The 15620-nt window shown below is 41.7% G+C and overlaps 1 non-coding gene across 1 annotated transcript; it reads left to right on the forward strand.

Moving 5' to 3' along the window:
- The first annotated feature begins 10272 nt into the window (after positions 1–10272).
- LOC131002113 (small nucleolar RNA R71) lies at positions 10273–10378 on the forward strand. Its single transcript, XR_009094189.1, has one exon. It is a non-coding gene; the product is annotated as a small nucleolar RNA R71 (small nucleolar RNA).
- The last annotated feature ends 5242 nt before the right edge of the window (positions 10379–15620 follow it).

Below are 15620 nucleotides of genomic sequence, written 5' to 3' on the forward strand. Positions count from 1 at the left end.
CATCCCAAGGAATATGTTTATGCTGTGAATTTCATGAGTGAGGAAGACTTCTTTGATCCAAAGCCTAATGAGAATGAAAAGGAGGAGAAAGAGGAAGAAAGTGCTCAGAACGATAAAGTTGTTGAAGAGGCACAACAATATGAAAATCTTTCTTCTTCCGAAGTAAGTGTTGAATCTAAAATTTCTAATTCTAAAGCACTGATTCCTTTCGTTTTTCCTTTCAGGTTGGCCAAAAACAAGGAAAAAGAATGTGGCAAGGAGATTCTGGAAATATTCACGATGAATAAAGAACCACCAGAATATTATGATGAAATTCAAGGGTGTAAAGTGCAGTCGAACTCCACCAATGAAATTCACACTTGGCATCTGTCGTGCGATATGCCCATACCGACCAGCACTGGACAGATTGTGCCTTCAATTGTGAAACTGCCAAAGCGGAAATTGAAACCACCTGATGATTGATCCAGTTTCAGGGATGTTTTTGTTAGTTTGCTTTCGTTTTTATTTTATTTTATTCTTTTTCTTTTTCTTGTCGTTTATGCTTTCTTTGTTTTGTGTCTTTGTTCTTAGTATTTCCCCACACAATGAGGACATTGTGTTGTTTAACTGTGGGGGAGTTTTTATGTCTTTTGTCTTGAGTCTGTGTGTTCGTTTTGTTTTGGTTTTTGTTTGGTGTTTGTGAGTCTGTCTATGGCAACTTTTCATGCGAGCATTTTGATTTGTTAGGATGAGCATATTGATATGGATTGTATGGTTGTTTTCTTGGATGATATGAAAATGTGTTGAAACCCATATGTGTTTGAGGATGACGAATGTGCAAATTGATCATTTTTGTTGAAAGCCACTCATATAGTGAGGATTGAGCCATAGAGCAATAATTTGAATGCTCCTTGCTTGTTCTTGATGAGTGTTATGCATACTTGACGTCTTGATATTCAGTTTGCCATGTTGCCATAATCAATTTTTTTGGAATTGGACTCATTTGTGAAGGTGATTTAGTCATTAGAAATGAACCTCATTGGCCTTAAAAACGTCTTACCTTTTGCATATCCATTACTGAGCCATTTTGAAGCCTTGACCCTTTTTATTGTTATATATGATTGAAGCCTCGAAAATTTTAGCCATTAGCCTTCTTTTAGCCTTGCTTTGTCCCTTTCCAACATGATGCAAGTGGTTTGTTTTATGATATTACTTTGTTGGAAGAATAAGGTTGATTGAAATTTAGTGCTTGGTTGGAATGATTGAGGATTGAAATTGACAAAAAAGGTTGTTGGTTGTTTAAGAATGAAGTGATGTTATGATGTTAGTTCAAAAAAAATCGTGAAAAGTACCATATGCAAAAAGAAAAAAGAGAAAAAAGAAGAAAAAAAAATGAAAAAAGAGAAGAAAATGAAAATAAAATGTTGGAGTTTGAATGCTTATGTATTGGGAATAAGGATTGATTTGATTGAGTTTGATTTTGGGATTCGAATGTGGTGAACTACTTGCATTTTGTTGGTTTTATTAGCCTTGTTTATCCACTTTTGTTTATCCTACCCATGCACCCTAGCCCCATTACAACCTCATGGAAAGACCTATTGATTCATGGATGAGTTCAGTTTTCGAATTGAAGATATTGACATAGTGGCAAACTTATAATGGATAGAGTCGAGTTGCATGTGTGTGAATTTACCTTACCTTTTGATACTGAGAGATTTGAGCGAACTTGGTGAGGCTGGATTGATTTGCACACTTTTAATTCGAATGAAGGGTGAATGCACATATTTGTTGATTCCAAGAATGGTTTGAGGTAAAAGATAATTGTATCTTGTCCTAACTTTGAGATTTGCTTGTTGTGATTGTTGCCATAGCTAGTCGTTGTTACATGAGTCTTGTCTTGTCTTTTGAGTTTGTTTTTCCCCTTTGTTTTGTTCTTCTTATGCTCGAGGGCGAGCATTGTTTAAGTGTGGGGGAGTTTGATTGGGCGTATTTTATACGTATATTTTGAATGTTTTTGGTTGATTTTAATGCATAGTTCCTGCTTATTATTATCTTTTGGAGTTAATTGTGGAACTAATAAATTATTTTAATAATTTTTGATAGGTTTGGGAGAAAAGCTTTGATTTTTTTAGAAGAATTTTGGAAGTTGTGAAGCTGTAAAGAGAGAGCTGTGCCAACAGGCTGAGCGGTGTGCCCATACCGTCTGAATTGCCGCCAGAATTGAATTCACGAGAGATTAGGCGGCTGGAGATTTTTACCTTTCTTAAGTGGGCTGAAACTTACTTTCTAAAGGCAGCCTTTGACTTTCTTTTATGGGCCTTTATTTATTTATTTATTTGTGGGCTAAACTAAAGTTTTTAATTAGTTAGGGCCTCACGCCACTTTTGCTATTAGCTTTAGGATTAGGTTTTCTTTAATTTTCTTATGAGTATATAACTTAGTTATACTCTTGAACAATGGACATTCACGCCTATTTCTGGAGCAGCAGATTTCCTATGAAAACTTTGGTTTTAATTCAAGTTTCTTTTCTTCATTATTCTTTTCGTTATTTATTATTTATTTTTCTTGATTTATTTTATTTATGTGTTATAGCTAATTTCTTTTATTCCAGCAACGATTAGGGAAGCACTAGCAAGATTATTCTGTGAGATCTAATTTGTTCTTATACTTTATTTTATGCTTGTATCTGTGATTCTCCGTGTTTATCGTCATTAATTGTTTTAATCCATTAGGTAGTGCGCAATATTTAGTGGGTTAGAATTAATTATACAGCCAATTGAATCGGCCATACGTAATCGTGGTTTAGGTTTGATTAGTGGTAAATTGACACATCAGGGTCAAGGGAAAAGCAATCTTAATTCAATAATCCTGCGTCAGAGTTTATTCGTTTTGAATCGGGTTTCTCTAGAAATCAAAGCTGTCGACTCATTAAATCTATAGAGCGTCTCTTACGGTTGTCAGTCGATTAGGGTAGTAATTAGTGAAGCGTCTTCCTAATTATCGAATAATTAAGGAGAAATAAGATCACGTCAGGAGCGTCTTCGGTGGTTATAACTGGTTTGCTTGCATGAATTAAAGTTATATTTGCATCAATGATCAGAATAATTAAGCTAGGGTGGACTTAATTGATTGCTGGAATTTCTTTATTAATTATTGAATTTTTCTATTTATTTATTTAATATTTGAACCATTGCAATTCTTTTGAATTTTATTTATTTATTTCTATTTTAGTATTTTCATATTTTCCCATAAATTTCGCTTCTTGAGTTTCTTTGCAGGTTGAATTTTAGGATAATTCTCGCCGATCCCTTGGGAGACGATTTTGCTTACTGTTGTCTGCGCAGTGTGGGTATACCGGCTGACTGCTGGATATTTTTGGTGTAAAACGACGCACCATCTCTCCACAAAGACAAGCCAGAGGAAGACAGGAAGGGAAAATGGAAGAAAGATGAAGAGTCAACTAAAATCTAGGGGGAACGCTATTTAGTCTTTATCGATTATTTATTGTTTTCCTGACTGATTGTTGGTAACTTGCTCGAATTAGCGATAACCTTGACTGATATGTGAACAAGATCATTGTGCCATACTGTTGACAGGTGACTGTGTTTTATTCTTGGACTTATTTAAATCAGAAAACCTCTTTTTGGACTTATCTTTTCAAATCATTGCATGCATTGTTCGCCGCCTATTTTCAATAAATTAGAGATTGCGTCAAATATTCCTCATCATTTTGAATCTCTTATTTTAAGGTATTTTTCTTACGGGCATTTAGTACGGACTTCAAATTTCATTAAATACGATTTGGCGCGCGGATTTCAAATCGCCAATGTCTTTTCATTTGCCCTAGTAACAGTCCATCTTCCACGATCACACTGCATCACCACGTCCTGCACACTGTCTCCACTACTCACGTCTTTCACTCTCCCATAATCATCACACATTCACCATCTCTTTTGCATCACTACTAACCTTTTTTCCACAGCCGTCAACTGTGAGAACTCTCTCTCGTTTCCAAAAACTCTCCTGTTTGCAGATTTACAGAATGTCTCAATCCGACGGAGAGAAGTCTGATGCACAGAAGAATGAATGCCTCACTAAATGAGTGAGATACGACTAGTCACTGCTGGATTATCCATCTCTCGAAAAGAAATCTGAATGTCCTAAGGTAGAGGAGATTCTGATTAAACATCAATGGAAGACCCTCGTGACCAAGAAAGCGAACTATCTTCTCATCAGCGCTGTTCGACAATTTTATCAGAATCTGAAGTTCAATGATTTCGATGAACTCTTCTCTGAAATCACGGTATTCACAAACCCGAACTTCTCAAACGGACAAGTTGAAACGCTCAATGTTACAGAAATTGTCAGAAATCTGTTCAAGCTTCCGAACAGTGGTCTGTCACCCTCATCTATTTCAGATGAAGAAGCCAATGCCATTCTCAAAAAGGCATTGAAGAATCCAAACAATACAGCTGAAGGGACGCTTGTTCTATCCCATCTTGAGCCTGAATACACTCTCTTGGGTAAGATCGTACAAAAATACTGGATAGGCGCAACAGGAACGCCGGACAAGGCTTCTCAGCCTCAGAAGAACATTTTGGCTGCTCTCCTGAAGGATGGACCCTTCAACTGGGAAGAGGCGTATCTCAACCACCTCTTCAGCGAGCGTCAGAATAGAAGGCCGACAAATCTTCTTCGACAAGGAAACAGGGTATCCCAGATCATCATTCACGGGATGAAGGATCATCTCAATGTTTACTGGCCAGAGATGCTTCCATTTTCAGACAAATTCTGACTGTTCAAAGTTGCAAAAGGTGGACCCAAACCTTCTCCTAAAATGAAGGTAATCATTCTCTCCTCCCCTGAGCCAACTGAATCAGAAGTCCCTGAACCCTCTGCTTCAGATCCTTCCATTCCCACGAATGTGCCCCGTTGATCTCGTTCCACCCTTCCAAAAACGACATCTAAGAAAATATCCAAATCAAAGCCAAAAACTGCCTCCAGAAAGCCTATCTCTCCTAAATCTAAAGGCAAAGCTGTTTTGGAAACTTTCTCTGAACCAACTCCCACTGGCCTATCTGATAAAAGCCAAGCAGTCGTTGAACTACAGTCGGAAGCTCAACAAGATGCAACAAATCATCTCCGACGTCTTTTTGGTGATTTTGATACATCTCTTGAAGTCTATCAGAACCTTTATAGACTTCTCACTTACACTTTCCTGAAGACGGCACCCTGCCCTCAGGTCAACAGTCTTCAAAACGCTGAAACTGAAGACTCGTTCGAAATTGAAGAGGCATCCCTGATCAGCCTCTTTCAAATCACAAGAGTCTAGGATATCATCTATGGATTTGATAAATTTGCCATGGATTATCTTGATTCCATCGGCTATTCCAGGCGCTCGATTTCCTTCGACAACGATGCTGGCACATCCAAAATCTTAGAAGAGTCTACAGTCCTTGAGCCTGTAGAAGACTTACTCATTACATCGCCACATCGTCTGGATCCAATTTCTGAGATCCATCTCTGATAAACACATGCATCTGAGACTGCTCTTCAAGCGGACTCTGCAGCTGACATCACTTCTCCAGAGCAACTGATGACTGATCCGATCAGTCAATTGCAGATTGAGACTTCAACTATTCTGCCATCCTCCGTTGAGGATATTCAACCCGGTGACATTGATATGGCTTGTGACAGCCCAAAACCATTTATTTGATCGCTAGGGGCCTGTTGAATGGGTCCAGGACGTCACAGTCATTGGTATGCCACAATGCGATTTACATGTTAAAGTTATGGTTGCAACCAGTCGCCAGGGGCCGGTTGAATCGGTCCAAGATGGAAAGGTCCTTGGTATGCCACCGTGCGACTTTCAGTTACGGATGTTTGATCATATGTGTTTCCATTTTATTAACGTGGACAATGATTGCATGTTTCCCACACTGAGTATATTTTGTATGCTCATCCCATACTTAACATTTTTCAGGTTTTAAAGGCCGGAGGCGCGTGGAAGGTCGAATGGCGAGTCAAATATTTTGAATTTAACATTACTTAAAAATGTTATTTTGAGTAAAGTATGTTTAAATAAAAATTTATTTCCTTATTTTCTCATTAAATATTTATTTATATTCATAACTTTTCCGCGTGCGTTTTCATTTAAAATTAGAATGGATTTGGGTGTCACATGGCTACACCTCCTTACTCATCGCCCGCAGCAGAAATAAAATCAGCCGACAACGCTGATCCCTCGTCTCCGGAAGGTCAAATTGAGGATATCACAGAGATTCATCAACCATCTTCACCACCCTTCTCCAACACTGACGAGCCCACTCCTTCCGAGTGTTGGATTTGTATACTGAAAGCAAGAACGTTTTATGCTTGTATACAATGTTTCCTAAGTTCACTATCTAATCTCCTATCTGATTGTGTTCATGACTCATCCAAAAACACCTAACGGATGGACTCGAATTTATACGAGGTCGTCCTAGGGCGGTAAGGTGACTCAAGTCGTCTCTCAAGGAAGGCTTAGCAGGGCTTCGATTGTGCTACTCACAGGAAACAGGAAAGAAAACCTAAACACTCTAATCGGGTAATTGGGTCTGGCACTCTCTCTTTAATCTAGGCGTAATTTAATAAAGCTTGTAGAATTATCTAGTGCAGAATCAACGGAAAGCATATAAATCTATCTAGGCGGGATGAAAAGGAAGCAGATTAAGAACGCAGGAAACTAGTAAACCTAGGGTTCTAACTAGCGATCTAGAAAGCAACAGTAAATCAACAATCATAAACACTAATTATCTAGGTGAGATAAACGAACAAGCAATTCATCAATTGAGATCGAAGCAACATTAATCTATGCAGAGGAAATAAACTACCATTCAATTCTAAAGAAAACATAAACAGAGTTCTTACAGCGAGAACGATCCGGAAATCCAATCCAACGTAATGCAAATCGACATTAGCTTTAATCTAACGAATCAAAAGATGTTTAAGATGTTTCTAACTATTCTAAACTAAGGGAAAACAAGGGAAAAACGTCTAGGAGGCTGCTGGGGTTGGAGATGTCAAATAAAACCCTAAAAATCGGGTTTTTATACAGAATTTCGTAACTGCCGGAAAACGCCAGGGACGGCGGCCGCCGTGAGACGGCGGCGCCGTGGCACGGCGGCGCCGTGAGCACCCTTCGCAGAACTTCACCAAAATAGCGCGGCCCGCGCCGTGGGGCGGCGGCGCCGTGGACGGCGGCCGCCGCCTGGCGGCGGCGGCCGTGAGCCTTGCCTCCGAAAATGCTCCAAACGAAGCCAAAACGCGCGGTAACTCCCGATTCCTGCATACAACAGTAGCACACCCAAAAGGTCATCGAGCACGTGAAAAATAGAGCACAAAGGTATGAAACGAGCTCGAATACACAGCAGGAAAACTCACAAAATCATCACAAAATAGGGCTAAACAACCCCCCCACACTTAAATCCTTGCTTGTCCTCAAGCAACAGTCACAACATCGACAGAAAATCCATAAGCGATTCTTCTCACCAAGCAAACACTAACCAATCCAAATCCTTCAAGATATCAATGTCCCCAATCAGATGTTCAAAGTTAAAGTTTAAAAATGCAACAACAAGGTGATACAACTCAATCCGATCAGACCCGATTCTCCGCTAGGGGTGAATTTCCTAATGCAATTTCCTTTACAATCATATCTCATTCCTTTTTCACATTCGTTCATTTTTCACATTTCACTTCTCTTTTTTTTTGGGGTCAAGTTATTTTCGCTCTTAATAGGTGGGCCATAATTCACGAGATTGAACTTTTGGAGGTGATCCAAAATATTCTCGTGTGGTTTCCCATGCTCATAATGAAACCATTAGAGGAGCAGAGACCCAAAGCTATCAAAAACTCAACAACCAACCAAACACTTCAACACAGAGAAAGATATTAGGAAATTGCACTGAAAACACTCCCCCTAGCATCTACCGGACAAATCACGTCAAGAGTTGCTCAGCAGGGTGTTGCACCAAAACCTTAAGCTAATTACACCATGTTGGGAACAAATCAATCATGACAGACAAGGACAACAAACAACACAAACACAATCCAGAATCGCCAATGAATCACTATCAACATGCGATGCACTTAAAAACAAGCAAGAAGACAAGATAAGGGGACCATTCGCCCCAACACAAGAAAGCCCAAGAACACAACAGGAAAACACCCACAGGATTTACAAATACCAACAAACACCCCCCCCACACTTAAAATCTGGCACTGTCCTCAGTGCAACAAAAAGAGGGGTGAAAGAGAAAACTTCCCTAAATACCAATCCAGTGGTGAGTCTGTAGTGTCCCACGATGTCTGCCTGTCTCTATCCACACAAACTATCATTCCCAAGCACCAACCTGCACAAACACAAGAAACAACAGAAACACAACTCAAACAAAGCAAGAGAAAAACAAGAGCAAAGAATAAAGCAAGAAAAACATGGGTTGCCTCCCATGCAGCGCTAGTTTTAAAGTCGCCAGCCCGACTAAGATGGGTCCTTAACCAAAACCCCATTGAAGCTCCATCTGCCTTAGCATCTTTGTACACATATCTCTGTCGATCGCAGCTGCGGGCCCTCCAGGTGAGCGTTCAACGCTCATATCATAAAATGATCTCCTGTCCACACATTCTTGGGGACCGAGTGGAACTACCTCATCAAACTTCTCTTCCAGTGGCAGGGCAAGCAGAAAGCCCTGCTCTACATCCTCATCCTCTTGCAGCTTATCGATAAACTCCTGCTCAATGTCAGCCCCCTCCTGCAGGTTAGCAAGGGATTCCTCCTCGATCTCGTCCTCCTTCTGCAACTGATTAAGGAATTCCTGCACAATAAAATCCTCATCCAAAGCATCAAATGTTTCAACATAAGAGCAGATTTGAATTAAGGAAGTGGGGGTAGTGGGTTTTTTATCAAAAACAGAGAAAGTTACCGCTCTACCCGCCCCTACCATATTGATAGTTCCCGTACCCACATCGATGCGAGTACGGGTGGTAGCCATAAAGGGTCGGCCAAGTAGCACGAGATGCCCATTCTCGCTTCTAATTCCTTTTCCCACATCAAGTACAACAAAGTCAGCTAAAACACTAATCCCCCTCACGACCACCTCAACATCCTCGACAAGGCCTCGTGGGCTGCTAATGGAGCCATCAGCTAGCTCTATCTTAATGTTCGTGCATTTCAGCTCTTTGTTTCCCAATTTCTCAAAAATATCAAGCGGCATCAAATTGACTGTCGCACCCAAATCAAGCATTCCTAAGACTTTTTCAACCCCACCTAAGCTAATATCAAAAATAAAGCTACCTGGATCTCCTTGCTTGGGTGGTGGTTGTTCTGGTGTAGCAATGACAGGTGGCAATGGCTCACTAGGGCATTGGGTAGCCTTGATTGCTTGCACGGTTCTGCTTCTCCATTTCCCAGCAGTTATTGGGGCATTTTCCTCGATCACCGCCACGGCATGAGCTTGATGCGGCTGTTGGTCCTGATTTGGGAACCTCCCCGTTGGCTGTTCTTACTGCAGCTGAGTCAAGGCTCCTGTTAATTGCCCAACTGTAGTCTCGAGGCGCTTGATAGTAGCACTCTGAGACTCCATGTTTTGTTTGGTCATCTCCATAAAGGACTGCATGGTGTCCTCGAGAGACAGTTCCTGCGGTTGAGCTTGCTTCTGAAACTGTTGAGGAGCATTCTGGTATTGCTGCTGCTGAAAATTCCCTAGTTGCATAGGGAACTGTTGATACTGCTGAGGCTGCTGCTGCTGATAAGCTTGAGTGTAGTTCTGCTGCTGAGCTCTCCAACCCGAATTGGAGCTTTGTTGCCCTTGATTAAAGCTGGGCCTCTGGTCAAATTGAGGCCTCCCCGGATAGCCCTGAGCAGCATAGACTTCTGCTTGCCCTTCAGGTGTGAATCCTCCCATGCGATGGCACGCGTTGGTTCCATGACCAAAATCGCCACATATTCCACATCCTTCTGCTGGTGGCGCGTGAGCTGGTGGGGCTTCTGCCTGGCTCATCTTGAGGTGCTGAACTTGCCTCATCAATTCTGCTACTTGCTTCTGAAGCTCATTGTTGGGAGCTACTGCATTGGCTTCAACCCTCCTTCCTCTAACTGATTTCTGTTGAGAACTTGCTGCAAGTGTGTTGAAAATCTCCTTGAGCTCATCAGCTGTCTTCCGGGCAATGTTGCCCCCTGCTGTACTGTCCACCATAAACTGTGCCGTCTGAATCAATCCGTCATAGAAGAACTGCATCAACATGACGGGTGCTAAATGGTGCTGTGGGCACTGGCGGAGGAGCTCTTGGAATCTCTCCCAAGCCTCGTGGAAGGGCTCGTCAGCTCCTTGCATGAAGTTCATTATCTGGCTCCTAATCTCCTGTGTCTTGTGGCTAGGATAGTACTTGAGCATGAACTTCTCACATGCCTCTCCCCATGTGGTGATGGAGTTCGGCGGCAGGGACAGTAACCACGTCCTAGCTCGGTCTTTGAGTGCATAAGGTAAGCACTTGAGTCTCAACTGATCCTCGGTGAGTCCCGACAGTGGGAAGGTTTGCACTTGAGAGCAGAAGTCACGGATGAACTGCAAGGCGTCCTCACTAGGCATCCCATGAAAGAGCGGCAGCAAGTTTGAGTCGTTGGGCTTCAGATTATAATTCCGGACCGCCGTGGGAAACACTATTGCAGACGTGCTAGTGTTCCCGATAACAGGCCTGGAAAAATCCCCCATATACTGTACATTCTGCTCTGCCATGTTTTCTTGGTCAGGATTAGGCCGAGCTTCTTCTTCTTCTTCAGAGTGCTCTGTAAGCGTCTCCTCAATGGCTTCCAGGATGGGATTGGTAGCAATTCTCTCTTCACGGTCTCCCTCTCGAGACTGTGATTCCACAAGGGTTCTCGAACTGGACTCAGACTCCTCCTCCAGGCTTAAAGGGACCTCACGAGGTCGGTGAATATTGTCGTAGTAAGGTGCAAGCTTCCTCTTCAAGCTTCTGCGTCCTTGCATACACAACACGAACAAACAAATCAAACGCACCGGAGGGAGAAAATAACCGAGTCAAAAGAAAGAAACAAAAATAAACACGGAATCAATGCAACACAATCAAATGCCTAAAGCCTTCCCCGGCAACGGCGCCAAAATTTGACTCATCCAAAAACACCTAACGGATGGACTCGAATTTATACGAGGTCGTCCTAGGGCGGTAAGGTGACTCAAGTCGTCTCTCAAGGAAGGCTTAGCAGGGCTTCGATTGTGCTACTCACAGGAAACAGGAAAGAAAACCTAAACACTCTAATCGGGTAATTGGGTCTGGCACTCTCTCTTTAATCTAGGCGTAATTTAATAAAGCTTGTAGAATTATCTAGTGCAGAATCAACGGAAAGCATATAAATCTATCTAGGCGGGATGAAAAGGAAGCAGATTAAGAACGCAGGAAACTAGTAAACCTAGGGTTCTAACTAGCGATCTAGAAAGCAACAGTAAATCAACAATCATAAACACTAATTATCTAGGCGAGATAAACGAACAAGCAATTCATCAATTGAGATCGAAGCAACATTAATCTATGCAGAGGAAATAAACTACCATTCAATTCTAAAGAAAACATAAACAGAGTTCTTACAGCGAGAACGATCCGGAAATCCAATCCAACGTAATGCAAATCGACATTAGCTTTAATCTAACGAATCAAAAGATGTTTAAGATGTTTCTAACTATTCTAAACTAAGGGAAAACAAGGGAAAAACGTCTAGGAGGCTGCTGGGGTTGGAGATGTCAAATAAAACCCTAAAAATCGGGTTTTTATACAGAATTTCGTAACTGCCAGAAAACGCCAGGGACGGCGGCGCCGTGAGCACCCTTCGCAGAACTTCACCAAAATAGCGCGGCCCGCGCCGTGGGGCAGCGGCGCCGTGGACGGCGGCCGCCGCCTGGCGGCGGCGGCCGTGAGCCTTGCCTCCGAAAACGCTCCAAACGAAGCCAAAACGCGCGGTAACTCCCGATTCCTGCATACAACAGTAGCACACCCAAAAGGTCATCGAGCACGTGAAAAATAGAGCTCAAAGGTATGAAACGAGCTCGAATACACAGCAGGAAAACTCACAAAATCATCACAAAATAGGGCTAAACAATCTCTATATAAGTAGATTATATGGTGTGTTGTAGATCACAGAAGACCATATAATTGGAATAACCTTAAGAGATATAATATGATCACAGCCGAAATAACTCTAGGACAAGTTATTGGTTTAGGCTGCAGTATAGATGGAAGTAGTTTGTCTTGGCTACTTGTCCATACTGGTACGTCATTACGTATTGATAGGACCACAGTTTGAGATGTATTCTTCTATCTGACTTAAGTGAAGAATCAAGATCTCGGTGACTTATAAATCTTAATACTAATAAGTATTCAGATATATATATTAATTCGTATATCACTTTGACTTACTATGGGTGAAAGTTATATACTAACTCGAGTACTCTGTATCTTGGGTGATAGCGGTTAATATATGATATTTGTTTATCTGTATTAGTACCCGTATCCGGTATAGGATAATGACATCCCCTTAAGGAGCTCAATAAGGTTTATTACGCTAAACCCTGCAGGTTGATTAAGTTCAGGCGTAATAATAAAGTTTGAGTGGTACTGCTTAAGGAATTATTAAGAGATTAATTAATTTAAGCTGTCAGAGCTCTAATTAATTAATGGATGTCGGATATTTTAAATACGGAGATTTAATAAGTCTAAATACAAGCCCCGACTCATCACCGGCAATAAAGGGGTAAGTCAGTATCGGTTCTCTAGTGGAATGAACTGATATTTATAAATTAATTATGGTCTGGGCTGACCATAGATAAATTAATTTATTTGAGGCCCATCTTTATTCCTTGTATCTGGTCCCTGGGCTGGCCCAATGTCTCCTAGCCCAAGTAGGGCAGATTTTCGGCCCTCACATAGTAACTGGCGCCCCCTCTCAGTTTTCTGTATTATTAAAATACAGCTGTCAGCTCTCAGGAAAATAGACTGATAAAATTAGGGTTTTGAGAGCAGAGAGAGGCGCAGGAAAGCGTGAGGTGATTTCTGTCTTAGGAATTTCCATAGCTCGTTGTCCATCCAACGTTGGGAATTGAGCGGGATACAGTCGAGAAGATCAGAGCTGGAGTCAGATTTTCGCAGGAAACCATGTTCTGGCAGTCTCCATAAAACAGCCATAACTTCCTCCAAAACGAAGAAGTCGTATTTCTGGGCGAAATACGATTTGAGGACGTTTGAGGCTTCAAACGAAGGCTTGAAGCTGACTGACCTGTTCAGCGACAGATTGACGAATTCTTAGGAATTCTTCAGGTATTTTCTAACTCCAACGTGCAGTTGTTAAATTCATAGGAGCATGTTAGGATTAATCGTTGTATGATAAATTAATAATATTCCAAGAAACGATCATCGGGCAATGGAGCATTAATTCAGTTTAATATTCCTTCACCGAGGGCCTCAACATCAGTTAAGAGCGGATGTATGCTCCCTTGACTACTGAAGAAGAAGCTCGTTGTTCTACTCCTCCAGCTGATGCTGTAGCCACAGCCAATGTTTCCTCAACCACTAATGAGGCTTCTACCTCCCAAGGACCAGCACAGGCACCTCCTGCTCCCATTGAACAACCAAAGCAAGTCATCGATGCTCCGCCTGAGCAACCTGAGGAAATCATCAAAATCTCTCGCCGACCTGGTGTCATCAGATATGACTCGGATGTGATACTGATGGTTTTTTAATTGAGTGGAAAATGAGAAAACCTGTCAAGACTCAGTTCCAGATTCCTGAAGGAACTAAAAAACTGACTGATGCCCTGCTCGAGGTTATCTCCGATCAACAATTTGCAATCGAGACACTCAAGCACGAAAGGGAACGACAGGATATCTATGGCGCAAAGTTCCTTAAGAAACTTATTGTTGTCGAAGCTCAAGCCAAAGATGACATGATCCATCACGATGCTCTGCTCATCGAGCTTAAATCAGTAGTCTCACCATCCAAAGAGACCTGCTTCGAGATGACATACCGAAAATTAAGAAAGAGCTCAAGGAGCTTCATCAACCCGTCTTGGAAGCCGAAATCAAATCCAAGGAGCAACTTCTTGAGATTCAAGATAAGCTCAGAATCACGTGCATCGAGTTCATGATAGAATTCATGACTTCTACTGATGCTCAACTGATGATCGCGCAAGAACTTAGACCGATCCTTATTCGCTTAGCTAAAGTTGAGAGTGAGCTGAATTATGTTCGAGATTCCTCCAACTCTTCGATCATGCAATCAATGCTGAGTGATATCAAAGATCTACAGAAGAAGGTTAGCTCTCTCCCTCACGATGATGCCAAAAAGGGGGGAAGAGTATTTAGAACCTTCCTTGCCCAAAGAACTGGCACAAGACTTTGCCAGGCACAAGCCATCTTCTCCGGTGCTACACAAGCTCCCTCTGTCTCAAGAGCTCTCAGCAGGAAGAGATCAAGAGAAGAAAGCTCATCCTCAGAGCCGAAGGCCAAGAGAGCTCTCTCCATGAGCGAAGAAATCAAACTTTCAACAGAGTCTTCAAGATCAACAGAGGATAGTTCAATACATCAGTGAAGGCCTCTTGGCATCCCACCTGGATAGATGTGAATGACAAGATCGTTGGATGCCTTCCGAAATGAATGAATGGTGGGAAAAGCTGAAAGAAAGCTACACCAAATGGGTTGTCTTTGCAAACCTCGATAGGAGCAGAGAATTTCAAATTGAAGCTTGGAAATACTTCCTTGTCAATTGGCCTGAAAGAGCAATGGTTGAGAGAAGGCAGGATGCTCAGAGAAAAGCTAGGATTTCGACTGCAAATACGCTGATGAAGACTGTCTGCCCTCCAAGAACCAGAAACGGCGTGAACATAGATTCCATCAAAAGAGAAGTCGAAAGCATCTGCAAAATCTGGAAGGTACCTACTAATGTCCATTCAGAGGCTCTCAACAATATCAAGAAAACAGTCTTCAACTTGTATGGACAGAGACTGTATGTTGGTTTTCTTAAGGAGTTTCTTTTTGCTTACTATGTAATTCAAGCTGATGTCTCATCAGTCTTACTTTTAATGAAAAGAAACTTCTTTTGATCTCAACCTGAAGACAATGACTCTTTGTCCAGGCTCTGATTAATGCTCTTATGTTTTCTCGTCGTTCTATGTTAGAACTGTTGTGTTCTTTCTCTTAGTACAAGTTATTAGGTTCTATTGTTAAGGGGGAATAGTATTCACCCTGTTTTAGGACTTGTGCTCTGAGTTCAGTCTGTCGTTTGTCTAGAACTGTTGTGTGGTTTTGGCATCATCAAAAAGGGGGAAATTGTTGGGAATTTTGTGGAATATCCTAATCCTTGTTTTGATGATACCAAAATCCATAGGACTTAATTGTAATAGACTAGAACCTTTTGAACTCAAGTGTTAGAGTTCGTTTCTAGTTGAGTTAGCAGTTCTGAAGACTGAAGACTAAAGGACGAAGGATTGAAGACTGAAGACTGAAGATACCAACTGAAGTATCAGTTGAAGAATCAGTTCGAAACTGATTACTTAATGCGTGCCGCGTGGATTCAGCGAACTGATACTAAAGTCAAGC

This window comes from Salvia miltiorrhiza, chromosome 8 (assembly GCF_028751815.1).
Source record: "Salvia miltiorrhiza cultivar Shanhuang (shh) chromosome 8, IMPLAD_Smil_shh, whole genome shotgun sequence".
In the NCBI taxonomy this organism is placed as follows: Eukaryota; Viridiplantae; Streptophyta; class Magnoliopsida; order Lamiales; family Lamiaceae; genus Salvia; species Salvia miltiorrhiza.